The sequence below is a fragment of the Myodes glareolus genome, chromosome 12 (assembly GCF_982192425.1).
Source record: "Myodes glareolus chromosome 12, mMyoGla1.1, whole genome shotgun sequence".
Taxonomy (NCBI): domain Eukaryota; kingdom Metazoa; phylum Chordata; class Mammalia; order Rodentia; family Cricetidae; genus Myodes; species Myodes glareolus.
In genome coordinates this window covers 20400041-20414175 of record NC_142037.1, presented here as the reverse complement: position 1 = coordinate 20414175, position 14135 = coordinate 20400041, and the positions used below count along the sequence as shown (strand labels likewise).

Genomic DNA, 14135 nt, shown 5'->3' with positions numbered 1-14135 from the left:
GCAGTCCCAATGAAAAAGTACTAGTACAGTAACTATGGGATTACTGTTCTATTAAGAAAGTCTATTTCTGGGGGTCTGGAGAGATGGCTCAGCAGTTAAGAGCACTGGCTACTATTCCAGAGGTCCTGAGTTCAATTCCCAGCAACCACATGGTGACTCACAACCATCTTCCTTCTTCTGGCCTGCAGGCATACATGCAGACAGAACCCTGTATACATAATAAATAAACATTAAAAAAGAAAGTCTTTTCCTGTGTCAATGAATTTAAGATTATCCCACATTTCTCCTTATTAGATTCTGAGTACCTGGATGAATATTGTTGTCCTTGATCCATTCTGATTTCAGTTTTGTAAAGCGTGATAAAAATTATTCCATTTGCATTCTATTATATGAAGCCATTCAGCTTGACCAGAAACATATGTTGAAGATGTCTTTTTGTGCATGTATTTTGGGCTTCTTTATCAAATGAGATGTTCATAGATGCGTGGAGTTATGTCTGCGTCTTCAGTTCTATTCCACTGATTGACATTTCTGTTTTTCTATTACTCTGTAGTGCAGCTTGAAATCTGAGGTGGGTGGTGATACATTAATCAGTCCTTTCATTATTCAAAAATGTTTTAGATATCCTAAGTTGATTGTGTCTCCATATGAAGCTGAAATTTTGTTTTCTAACTTTCTGTTACTGTATGGAATTGTGTTGGAATTAACAGAGCTTTCACTGAACCTGTCAATTGCTATTGGGAAGGTCGCTGCATTCACTGTATTAATCTATCAATCATGCACATGCGAGTCTTCATTTTTCTAATGCCTTCTAGTTTTCCTTTGGTGTTATAAAATTATTCTACAAGATTTTCACTTGCAGGGTTAGAGTTTATCAAAGGTATTTATTTTTCTTTGGAGCTATTGTCATGGGCGCTGTTTTCCTATTTTTTTCTGATTTCTTTTTTGTTTTAATTATTTTTGACTGGGTTGTCCATTCTTGGTACTTTGTTTTCAAAGCCCAAGATTCCCTCTTCTATGTCCTCTCCTATGTTGGTGAAATATACCTCTGAGGATTTGATTTGACTTCCTAAATTGTTAATTTCTAGTTTTATTTTTGTTGCTTTTTTAGTTATTTTATTTTTACTTTCATGTTTTGAACTATTTTCAACATTTTATCCTACTGTTTTATTATATCTTAACAGATGTCATTAAGGAATTTATTCATATCCTCTTTAAAGCTCCCTGGACAAATACATAATATCTGCTTTGATGTCTTTGTCTTGTGCATCAGCTATGTCGCTTTTTCTAGGTATATTCTAGTAGAGTTACTGGGTTCTGGTGGAGACATATTGTCTTGGCTATTAATGATTAGCTATTAAGTTTCACTCTGGTGTCTGGGATTAGGATGATTGATTTTCTATCTCTACTGTCCTTCCTCAATGGGTATTTCCTTCCCTGATTTCTGCTGAACTCTCTGGAACTGACTAAAGTATGGCTGTTATGGCATGGGAGTGAGTTTGGCCAACGTGTGGCAGGTGTGAGCTAGGAGAAAAGGCTGAAAGATGCTTCAGTAATAAGCTAAGGAAATCCTATTCACACCTAGAGGTGGGATCCATAGGGAGTTGCGGTGTGGTGGGAAGAGAGAATCCTGAATTAGGTTGCAGTAAGGCAAAGAATTAAGTGGAGAGGTGGGATTGGAAGGGCCAGGGATCCTGGGTCTGAACCAAGAGCTGCAGTGTCCAGTGAATAGAGTTGAGGAAGGTACCTGTAAGCAAGCTTTTAGCAGGGTGAGCATGAGAATGAGAGATGGTAAAACAAGACAAAAAGGATAGTGTGAGCAATCTGTGTGAGTTGCTACCAGTGTGGTCACTATGGTAGAATATGTTTTTATGTACTGCAGGGTAACATGAAGGAAAAGAGATGGACTGGAGGGGGTGTTGATGGTAACAATGGAAGCTGGGCCCTATGCAAGGTGTGATGATGTCCCTGGGGAATGGAAACAGAGGTCAAGGACAGGACTCTGCAGATAGCCTACTATAGTCTGGGGATAAAACTGGGGGCATTGCAGTGTAGGACAGGAAGGGTACTGAAGACAGATTACCTGCTTCCCAGGAATGTATGGCCACCACATTGCCACAAGGAGTGTTTCTACTGGCTTTGGATACCAAGCAGTGGCAGTGAAGAAGGAAAGGAAATGCAGCAAGGTTCTGCTGAGTCCTCAGTGAATGGAGCAAGAGTGAGGGGACAGGCAGGTGGCCTGCTACAGGACTGGGGATTGTAGTGAGGAACCTGAAGGACAATGAATCCAGCCTGGATGATCCCCAAGTCTGGGGGTACACTGGGTTCTCAGATAGAAAGTTTATAACTGTTTACAATTGACCCAAAGAAAGGGAAACAGGTGAGAGACAGAAGGGTTCGTAGGAAGGAAGACATATAGGTTTGTTGCAAGGTTTGGCAGATTCTCCATGGAATCCAGCACAGTTCTTCTAACAGTAATTCAGTGTAGATGCTGTGGGAGTGAGTGAAATGGACGTTGTTATCCTCAAGATCAAATATTTTCTTAGAACTTTCCAAAGGGTAGCTATGTATAATTTTGATTCCTGGCCAACTACTCTGGAAATAATGATATGGAAACATCATCTCTGTATTATCAACAAGAACTCACTTAAAATAGAAAGAACACCGTTCTCTTGCAACTCAAAGCCCATGCGAGACCTGAATATCTTTGCTGAGAGCCATAACTCTCAAGGACAAGTGCTGACCTAAGATTCTGTCTCCAAGGAAAGGAATAGTTGCTTAATGAATGATCTGAACATTCTGGGACATGGGAGTGTATTAGTAAATAGAGTTTTTAACAGAAGAAATGATGTTACATACACATGAACACAGCACATATGTATTTGTATGTGAACACATTGCATATACATTTAAATAAGAAGAATGATATATATGCTCTTTTAGCTATAAAGGTAGGAAAGAGGTCACTGGTGTGTACAAATACCATCCTTGATCTCTCAGTATTAGGATACACTCGATATAACGTGTTGCTGTTTTGTGTGTCTGAGTCCCTCACAGGTCAGAGAACATTTAAGCAGAGGCCTCACTGATTAAGAATGCAACCACAAGGTGGTGGTAGACCTCGGTTGCTGGGGCCTATGCAGAAGATTCACTTCTGTGCATGCTGACTGTGCAGGCATAGGGCAGAAGCACAGCCTTTTTCTCAGTGACTGAGTAGATGACAAGAGGTAGAATTGTTACTGATAAAGAAAAACACCCTGCCAGCTTCAGCTGCCTTGCTAGTCATCACGATTGCATCCTGGATCTTCATTTAATTGGAAGAACAATGAAGACACATTAATTCATATTTGTTTGGTTGCAGCAATATGGTGAGTTAACATTTTAGGGCCACATAATATTCTGTGAGTATTTATGAGGTATCTAAGAGGAATTCCATTTTATTCAGCTTTTGTAGTAATATGGAAAGGTGGGCTGTGTTCCCGCCCAGATTCCTCTAGCTTACCCCCGAAATAATTACTCGGAAACTGTATTTTTTTAAACACTGTTTGGCCCATTAGTTTTAGCCTCTTATTGGTTAACTCTCACATCTTGATTAACCCATTTTTAATAATCTGTGTAGCACCACGAGGTGGTGGCTTACCAGGAGGATTCTAACCTGCGGCTGTCTCGGAGAGGAGAGTTATGGCGACTGACTGCCTCTGCTTTCTTTCTCCCACAATTCTGTTCTGTCTACTCCACCCACCTAAGGGCTGGCCTATCAAAAAGGCCAAGGCAGTTTCTTTATTAACCAATGAAAGTAACACATAGACAGTTAACCTTCCTCCATCAAGCTTTTCTCTACTGACTTTAGAAAAGGAGAATCCTGGATAGTGATGAACTGACAACACTTCTCTTTTCTTTTCATCTCTCTGCATTAGAGTGATCCACAGTGAGCTGATGGAGCAGCATCCTTCTAGCCTGAGAGTCCATAAGGGAGACAGCACTGTCATCAACTGCACATATGTAGACAGTGCCTTGTCCTACTTCCCTTGGCATAAACAAAAATCTGGAGAGCATCTTAAGCTCATTGTTGACATTCATTCAAATATGGAAACAAAAGAGCAGTAAAAGACTAATAGTTCTCCTGGATAAGAAAACCAAACACTTCTCGCTGCACATCACAGACACCCAGCATGCAGACTTCTGTGCTGCAAGGGTCCACTGCTCCCCATACACCTGAAGCCTCTCCTTAATCCTGCCACAGGACCTGTAGCCCCATCAACATCCTTCCTAATAGGCATTCCATTGCAGAATATGCCAGTAGTTAGTTGGCAAGTACCAACTATAGTGTAGAAATTAAAAATATAAAATAAAAAAAGTTAGCTTCAACTCGTTCAAAATCATTTTAGACAGTTTTCTCCTTCCTTCATTTTTAAGAAATTATTCCAAAAATTGAAATACAATTTTATCATTCTTTTCCTTGTTTGCAGTAAATGGTGATTGTCACAGAGAATCAGAACTCACGGTGTTGTAGAGATGAAGAGACTCCAGAACTTTCAGCCCCTGGTGGGACATCATCATCACACACCCTCCTCCCAGAGAGGTCAGTGAGGCAGAGTGGGTGGAAATAATGTGAGAGCCATTGTTGGGGGTGGCTATAAGAAGACATTGTTTTCTGGACGTAGCAGGACAGCTGCACACATGAGCTCACAGGGGTTGACAGCACACATAAGACTTGCAAAGGATCATGGCAAACATAATTCCAGCATGTAGAGAGAATGTGGGCATTACCACACCTAGTCAAGGAGTGAGAAGAAGTTGGTTTCTTTATTTGTGCAGTTCCTGGTACATAGATAATCCTCCAATGAAGGCCACACATCCAAGAATATATGGGCTGTACAAATTCTAATGCAAACCTGATTTTATTTTTAAGTTGGGGACAGGGGGCACAAAACTGCATTGATTAGAAAAGTGTAAGGATCTGGCAGGGTGAGGGGGCAGGTGAATATAATCCAAATTAATTGTATAGCATTCTCTATGAACTAATAGAATGGCAAAGAGTAGATAAATTTTATCAGAGGCATGTGTATACTATTTAATTTGCATTCATCACACTAGATATCATAGAATACATATAGTTCAATAACCTTGAACTGGAGAATTTCACTATCAACTGGAGACCTTCCTCATTTGGGTGAGGTTTCAAGTTTATTCACAGTATGTTGTGCAGACATCTATGGTGCAGTTTGAAGGAAAATCAGCAGAGGGCACTGCCTCTGCAGATGTGGTTAAGGTCTGCATCCAGTTGGTGGCTTCACATGACAGACTGTCACTGTGCATAAAAAGGTCCTTGTTTGTGAGTGAGGAGTTTCAGTAAGGTCCCGAGGAGATTTGTCCTGTGAGTTTGGTGAACTCAAGAGCCAAGTGTCATTGAACATTGGCTTCTATAAAGATGCTTCCTGACACCTGCTCAGTCCTGGGGCTCCTGTTAATTCTCAGTAAGTTGCATTTACCCTAAGTGGTGATGACATCATTTTCTTACAGCTGTGGACATCTTTAGCTTCTTTGTCACATAGTAAAGTGATTCCTCCATATTGATTGATTGATGACTGTTTTGATTTTTAGGAAAGGTCACTGGAGACTCAGTGACCCAGACAGAAGGCCTGGTTACTGTCACAGAGGGATTGCCTGTGAAGTTGAACTGCACCTTTCAGACCACTGTTCCCACTCCTGTTCTTTTCTGGTATGTGCAATATGTCAAAGCCCCTCATCTACTCCTGAAGAGCATCACAGACAACAAGAGGACAGAGCACCAAGGGTTCCACGCCACTCTCCATAAGAGCAGCAGCTCCTTCCATCTGCAGAAATCCTCAGTGCAGCTGTCAGACTCTGCGCTGTACTATTGTGCTGTGAGTGACACAGTGAGGGAGACTGCAGAGGAAGCTGCACACAAACCAAGGGGGCAGGAGGGCTGAGGAGAATGGCCTTGCAAGGGAGAGTTGTGTGCATTCTCTAAGAGGGCTTTACTCCCCCCTCCTGAAATATAGCATCAAATCTCTTGTCAAGTTCCTAGAACATTAAGTGGCCTCCTAGCTTTAGTATTCCTCATATCCCTAAGGGATATTGGATTTCTTCACAGCTTGGTCTTCTGTCTGTCCAGGATGCTCAGCTCTTTGTCCATCCCAGTGACAAAGGTGATCCCCTTGATGAATGACAGCATACCCATTTTATTTCTTTGAGATTTTCATCTGGTATGAGAGAAAAATTCTACTTGACTAAAAATAACAGAGAAGGACTTGGAAATGACTGTGATCATCCAGCACTCTGAGTCCACTTACAAGTGAAAGTTCCCATCCCTTGACCATGGCTACCATCATGAAACCTGCAGTGAGACCCTATCATCACTGGAAATAAGGAGAGTAGAGGATTGGGCTGCCATGGAGCAGAATGCTTTGATCTCAAATAACTGCAGAGAATTTCTCCTGGAGATGCAGGACAGAGGCTTATGATGCTACTCCTAAGCCAAATTAAAGTGTGAACCAGACCCAGTGTGATTTCTCCTAAGTTCCAGGTCATCTCCTAATTAAGTATCTAGAGCAATCAAGGTTCCATCCTTGACAGCAGTTGCGATTGATCTCCGAGAGGGTAGGACTGAGAAAGTGTTATAGGATTACAGACAGATGGGAAAGAAAAACTAAGCTCCTTGAGATGGCAACTTCTTTTTCCTAGAAGATAATTTGAGTTGAACCGGTGAGAAGGCATGGGTGGTACCCTAACAAGATGAATAGTAGAAAGGAGAAGACACATGGGCTCAGTAAAACCCCCTAGGCAAATCCCAATTATGTTAGATTTATAAGTCTCCCCATTCTAATAGATAAAGGTTATACTTTTGCTTTCTTCATAGTTCCATCTTCTGTCTTTCTAGGATGTTCTGTTCTTTATCTGTCTTATGGATGGAGCACAGTCCTGCTCTAGATAATCCCTAGTATCTCTGTCATGGATGTTTGTTCCTGAATTTCCAAGCACTTCTAGTACCATCAGAGTAAACAAACAGCTGACCAAATAAAATCTATGCTGAGAATCCATCTTATACCCAAAATGATTAATATCATCATAAAACAAAAGGCAATGATATTGTGAACATGATGAGAAATAAACCTTTATATGTAGTTTATCAGGCTATAAATTAGCATAACCATTATGAAATTTAGTGCAATATTTTCTTGCCAAAAACACTTAAAAATTAATAAAATAAAAAATAAAAATTCCACATAATCCAGCTTTAGCACTTGTAGCTGCATGCCTGAAGGAATCAAACTCAGTAGACAATAAGGCTATGTGCACAGCATGCTATTTTGGTACTATTCACATTAGCCAAATTATGGAACTAGCTCAACTGTCCATCACTGCATACAAAAGGTGGAAATGGGAAGTGAATATAAGTAACATATATGATATGTGCGCATTAAAATATTATAATATCTTATTAATATTTATATAACAATATATAGTTATTACTACTAACAAAAGTAAATAGGTACTGGAGAGAAGGCTTAATCAGTGAAGTGCTATCTCACCAGCATAAAGAACTGTGTCCAGATCCCCAGACATGTACTATCTAGTACTTCACCCACATGTGCATCCCTAGCACTGGTGAGGACATTGCCTGTCCAGTCCATGGAGTTCACTGACAAGGCAGCCTGGGATGATCAGCTGGGTTTAGTAAGAGACCCAGAGGCAGTTTCTCAGGTATCCCTTTGTGTCTGTGTGAGAGAGGATGGGCAGGGAGGAAGAGAAAGGCTTGTTGACATAGCAGTGAAATCTAGGACATTTTTTTCTAATTTTTTTAGTGTATGTTAAATAAAAATAAGGTGAAGAGTAACCAAGGACAACCTCTGATCTGTACAACATGTCAATCACCTGCACTGATGTGTTCTCACCTTTCATACACTCACACATACACATATATAACTTGTACAAAAATAAATAAATGAATAAATAGACAAACACATAAATAAATATAACTAGGCTGTGAGCTGGAACCATATATGTAAAGTCACATTTAAATCTATTTTATTTTAAACTGATATTTTTGTTTGTAGAGAATTTATATAAACATTGATGATGAAGGAACAATATAAAGGTGTATGAGCTGATCCTGAGAAGACATAAAGAACATAAACTGTTACTTGAGTGTGAGAGATTCTTCAGAAACATCACAGCAAAGTGACGAGTGGAATAACTTTCATTTGCCATTTGCAGAAAACAAGTTGTCATTTGGTGAAAAGTGTTTGCTTGAACTTGAACAAATGTCTCAAACTTCCCATCTGACTAAACTATTGCTTGTTTTAATAGGTCACATAAGAAGAGTCTGCAGTTAAAATACTTTTGACACTAAGGTGAATCCACAGGAGGGCAGCATCTTCTCAGAGACTCAGAGGCAATTTCTCACATGGTCCTTTGTGTCTGTGTGTTGTGGGGTGGCGAGAGGGAGGAGGAGAGATTCTGAGGTAGCAGTGGAAACTGGAACCTTCTTTCTGATTGGGTGAACAGTTTGAAGTTTTCTTTTTCATGCATCTTACAGCAGAAGAATTTGAACTCCCTACGTGCCAGTCCTTTTGTTATGGTTGAAGTGTGGATCTTCAGTGAAAACAATAATGTATCCCTTAAGTGTTTCACTAGTGGTACTCTGGCTTCAGCTGAAGGGTGAGTGTGACCATTCCTATGGGAAGATACAATATGGGAGGGTATTGCCCCCACATATTTTAGATGGGAGGTTAGAAGTACTAATGTTCTCATGCTGAAAAAAAGCAGGTGGGAGGCCCTTGGAAAAGTCATTCTGGGGTTTTAGCATCTATAGGCATCCAGTCCTGTTTATCTGACCTTTGTCTCTCTGGACAGGAGTGAACAGCCAGCAGAAGGTGCAACAGAACCCGGAATCCCTCAGTGCCTCAGAGGGAGCCATGACCTCTCTCAACTGTACTTTCAGTGATCGTAATTTTCTGTACTTCTGGTGGTACAGACAGCATCCCAGGAAAGGCCCCACTTTGCTGATGTCCATCTCCTCCAGTGGTGAAAAGAAAGAAGGCAGATTCACAGTTCAGCTCAACAAAGACAGCCTGCATATTTCCTTGCACATCAGAGACTCCAAGCCCAGTGACTCAGCTGTCTACCTCTGTGCAGGGAACACACAGTGCTCCCCAGGCACCTGCAACCTGCACCCAAACTTAGTGGGACGTGTCAAGACCTGAGTTAGAGTACAGACCACAGGGTGCAAAGTTCTCTTTTAATCCTTTAAGCAATGGTAATTAAGAGCAAGAGTAGAGAGGGCTTGATTGATTGGGAAAGTGTGGGAGAGCTCTCACTGGGCTTCACCTGGTCTGACTCCAGAGTGCTCTAATCCATCTCTTTTTCTTGATTACCTTTTCTTTCTTTTGTTGTCCTCTATGTGAATCTTCTCTGAGCCCTTCCCAGGGGTATAAGGCATATGCAAAACTAGTTTGGAAAAAATCTGGGAAATTGTAATATTCCTATATCATGTATTTGTATTTGGCATTGTCCCTTTGGGGGTCCAGTCAGGTTGTTTTGAGGATATGGAAATCAACTTGCTTAGGTGTAAATATGGAGAAGAAGAAAAACACCCTTGGCTTAGGAAAGGTGACTCAATCCCTAGAGTTGCTGATTCCTCCTGCACCTGAAAGACTAGAGACATCCTAAAGGTGAGCTGTGTCTTCATCCCACAGGTCTGCATGAACCCACACCCATATTCCAACAGGAAAGGATTTTGACATTTTGAAAATAACAGATCCTAAATGGAAAGACACACTACTGATTTGACTGAAGCATTTTCCACTTTTCACTTCTCTGATGTTGATGGTTCTACAACAATGTACACACTCTTTATGTGCCTGTCTTGTTGAGATGGAAGACATGCACATGGCCTTGAGACTCACCTCATGTCATGTCATAAAGACCACCACCACCTCTACAGCATTGTGACTTGCTTGCTTTTTGAAATCTTTCCATTAAAATATTTATTTTCTAATTTTGAAAAACTTGCTTATAAAGTACCCCCTTTCTCTATTGCAGTTTCTAATATATATACTTTTGGTTGAGTCTGGCACAAGCTAATCCTCTCCACCACCTCTCTAGTCCCCATTCTTATTGAAACCTTCTAGCTCCCAGTACCACCCCTACTACTTTCATATAACGTGTTCTATAATCTTCACCTAATGTCTTTTCCCTTCTGTGGGCAGCTGTCTAGCTTCCCGGCATCTATACATACTCGGAGTCACATGAATACATACTAATAAAATGTGCAAGCTAGGATTTGCATGTGTTTGTTTCTGAAAGTAGGATAACTCACTATAGTATTTTCCTACTGCATCCATTTTCATGCAAATTTTATCATCTCATTTTTCATTTCATTTTTCTTATTTGGTGAATATTTTTCATATGTATGTATATGCCTTTCCAGCCAACCTGTGCAGATCTGGTCTGTTGGACCTGGGGTTAGAGGACTGGAAAGAATAGGTTGGACTGCAGTCTAATGACGTAGACTACCTTACTTCAGTTTCATTTTACTTTTATATAAAAACATAGCAAAGAAAGCAATAATCAAATCAAGGTTGTTTGAGGTCAGGAAAACATGATAAGAAAAACATCTAAGAGAACATCTGTAAACCCCTAGTAAATATTAACAGGGCAGTCCTTTCCCAGAATGTTCTCAGTACAGACCAATTTAAACACAATTTCCTGGCATGTGCTATAGATTATACTGGGGAAAATAAAAGGTAGAAGCCCATGTTCTGATTCATTCAGGGTACACTGACCAGACTGCATTCTATAGCTATATAAGATGCAAACATGTCTTATAAACTGAGTGTAAATATTTAACAGAGTAGGCAGGAAATCATGTCCAAGCACAATCCAGCCAACAAAATGCATGCCATTCTTTGACATATATATATATTCTCACCAGAATGTCATTACCCATTATTTTGTTGATGAATATATAGGCTGGCTTAATTTCCTAGAAATTTTGACTAGAACAGCAACAAACATGGTTGAGCAATTATCTCTGTAGCTGGATAAAGTGTCCTCCAGAAATATATCTAGGAATTACATAGTTGGAACATATATGACGTACTCATTTAGATTTCTGAGAATGCTTCATACTGATTTTCAGAGTTGTTACATCAGTTTATCCTTCTACTCAGGGTGAATGAAGACTCCCTACTTCTTTATCAGCATTTGCTGTCATTTGATTATGTGATGATAGTATTCTGAATGGGGTGAGCTGAAGTACCAAATTAGATTAACTTCCATTTTGTTGACAACTAATAAGGTTCAATGCTGTATTTATCGGCCATTTGCATTTCTTCTTTTGAGAGCTCTCTGTTGAGTTCCACAGCTCAATTTTTGCTTGATTATTTTACTGTGTACTGGTTCAACCCTCTATCAGAAGAATAGTTCACAAGTTTTTCTCTCATTTGTAATTCATCCCATCGATTGTTTAGCCGCTTCATTTGGTGACTTCCTGTATTTATTTTCATTAATTTATGTACTTTTGAAATAAGATTTTATTTTGGAGCTTACAGTGGTGTAAAGTTCATAATCTTTGTGTTTTAGCATCCTGTGTTCTGGGATTACAGGCTTGTGCCACCAGAAGTATCTCAATTTATTATTTTGTAAGGTGAAGTACTGTAAAGGTCACCTCACTTAACATGTTTACCATGGTGCTCACTGAAGCTTCATTCAATGGTTCTGATTTTTATCAATCATCAATACATGAAAATATTTCATATGATAACAGATCTCCTTACAGTGGGTAATATACTTCTGTTTCCTTAGTCTCTTAAGATAATGTGGATGTCGTATTTGGAACACAGTGATGAAACAGACCTGCAAAGTGAAGAAAGGAGTCATCAAAACTGTCCCTAGAAATCTGTTAGTTAGAACCTGTTTTAGTTATATCTCTCACTTCATTGTTTTTCTCACCTGCAATCACACCCCTCAGACAACTAACTATATGTTTGATGAGCTAAAGGAAGGATCAGAGTTCAGAGCGTGAGAACTGGCTAAAGCAATAACAAAAATATCTTACATGGGCAGAGAGAGCAAAGAGAGGGTTTTGTGTCGCTGTTAACATAGGTAGCACTGAGTAAGACTCAATTCCTGCTCTGAATCTTGATGTATGTGCACTAAGTGAATTATAGAGGTGTAGAGAACTACAGTCAAAGCCATTGAGACTTTCAAACCTGCAACATCCCATCTTTGTCTCAGTATTATTCGCAAAAGCTCATCTACTAACAAATTTAAAAACCCAAGTCTAAGGTATGTGTGGTGCTGTGTCTTTAATTGCAGCTCTCAGGTGGCAGAGGCAGGTGGATCTCTATGAGTTCAAGGCCAGTCCGGTCCACAGTTGGAGTTCCAGAAGAGCCAGGGCTGTCTAGGTGACACCCTGTCTGAAAACAAAACAAACAATCAAATCTAAAAGAATCAACTCCAGATGACACAGGTTAAAACTGATTAAACAAGCAAACAAAAAAACAACAACGGAAAAGGAGTTGGATTGTGATGGTTTATGTAGACCAGACTGGACTTCCATAAGGAGATTTCTCTGCCTTTGTGTCCCCAGTGCTGGGATGAAAAGAGTGGGCCCCTACACCTCGCTCAATCCTTGGTATTCCATGACACTTTAGTGTGCAACACCCGGTTTCAGAATCAAGATGTTGAACATGTCTGAGACGCAGAGGGGATTTCTGCTCTTGGCTTTTCCTAAGCTTTAACCTGAGGTGCTTTTTGCCTCCACCTGAAACACTGAGAGCTAAATTCAGAAGGCCAGCAACTCTCTGATCATTCCCTCTCCGGGAACGAACTCTGGAGATGGCAACACCAGTGCAGTGTTTTTGTTTGCAAGAGTGAACATAAAAACTGCTTCTGCTCCCAGCTACGGAGATCGACAACCCTCAGCTTGCTTTCTCGTTTTTAAGTTTCTCTAATTTGGAGCTGGAGGGATGGCTCAGTAGTTAAGGACACTGGGTGCTCTTGTAAAGGACAGGGTTCGATTCTCAGCACCTAGTGACTCACTACCATTCTAAACTGTAGTTCTGCAGAATTCACCACATTAGTATTCAGGCATCCGCACTGGCATGCCCTTGGGGTCCTGATAGGATACATCCTCAGCTACAGCCACTAAGAGCACCTCATGTGCACATTCACTACGTTCCTTCCTCACCACCCACGACAGGGGTTCTCTGGAGCTTTGGAGCCTTCCTGGAACTTACCCTGTAGACCACGCTGGACTCGAACTAACAGAGATCCACCTGTCTCTGTCTCCCAAGTGCCTGGATTAAAGATGTGCACCACCAGCGCCGGGGTACATCTCTATCTTTCTGTCTCTCTCTCTCTCTCTCTCTCTCTCTCTCTCTCTCTCTCTCTCTCTTCTGCTCTCACTCTCGCTCTTATTTCTCTTTTACTGTTCCTGTCCCCAGAGGCCAGACTCTCCCCTGCCTTTTTAAGTTCCATTTTACCTAATTTAAAAACAAACAAACAAACAAAAAAACCTACATGTGAGTTGTGTTCCATGGCGTCTTTCTCTTGTGCAGCACTTTTTCAATTACAACACACCACACATTTATGACTCCTTGAGCAGCAGGTACACATGTGGGTCACAGATATACATGCAAACAAAGCACAAATACATATACCATAAAAATAAATAGTAAAGTTTTTCAAATTAGTTTTTAGCTTTTATCAACTATGCATAATAATGCATTTATATAACATTTTGCGGTAAGTATGCATTTTGAGAATAGTCCACATCCATGTTTTGTGTGGTCCAGAGAATTATCAATCATATCCATATTTCCTGCTTTGAATAGGAGCCCTGCCACCACTGTCCATCTCCGCTAAGTACCTCACTTTCATCAGAACACCCCATCTTGACCAGCCTAGTCAGGGATTCAGGGGACATTAGATCTTAGACATCACAGGGAACTCTGACTTCTCTATCGTCAAATGTGCAGATTGAGGATTCTGGGCTGACCCCAAGTGCATCTTGGTCATCATCTCAAAAATCCATTCTTTCCACTTGGGAATTTGTTGTTTTGTTTGAGATAGAGTCTTCCCGTGTTGCCCAGGCTGGCCTAGAA

At 40.5% G+C, this 14135-nt stretch overlaps 1 pseudogene across 1 annotated transcript; it reads left to right on the top strand.

Moving 5' to 3' along the window:
• The first annotated feature begins 8552 nt into the window (after positions 1 to 8552).
• On the top strand, positions 8553 to 9230 carry LOC146892235 (T-cell receptor alpha chain V region 2B4 pseudogene; annotated as a pseudogene). The gene is made up of 2 exons (XR_015004708.2): positions 8553 to 8685; positions 8881 to 9230. The product of XR_015004708.2 is annotated as a T-cell receptor alpha chain V region 2B4 pseudogene (transcript).
• Positions 9231 to 14135: the final 4905 nt, after the last annotated feature.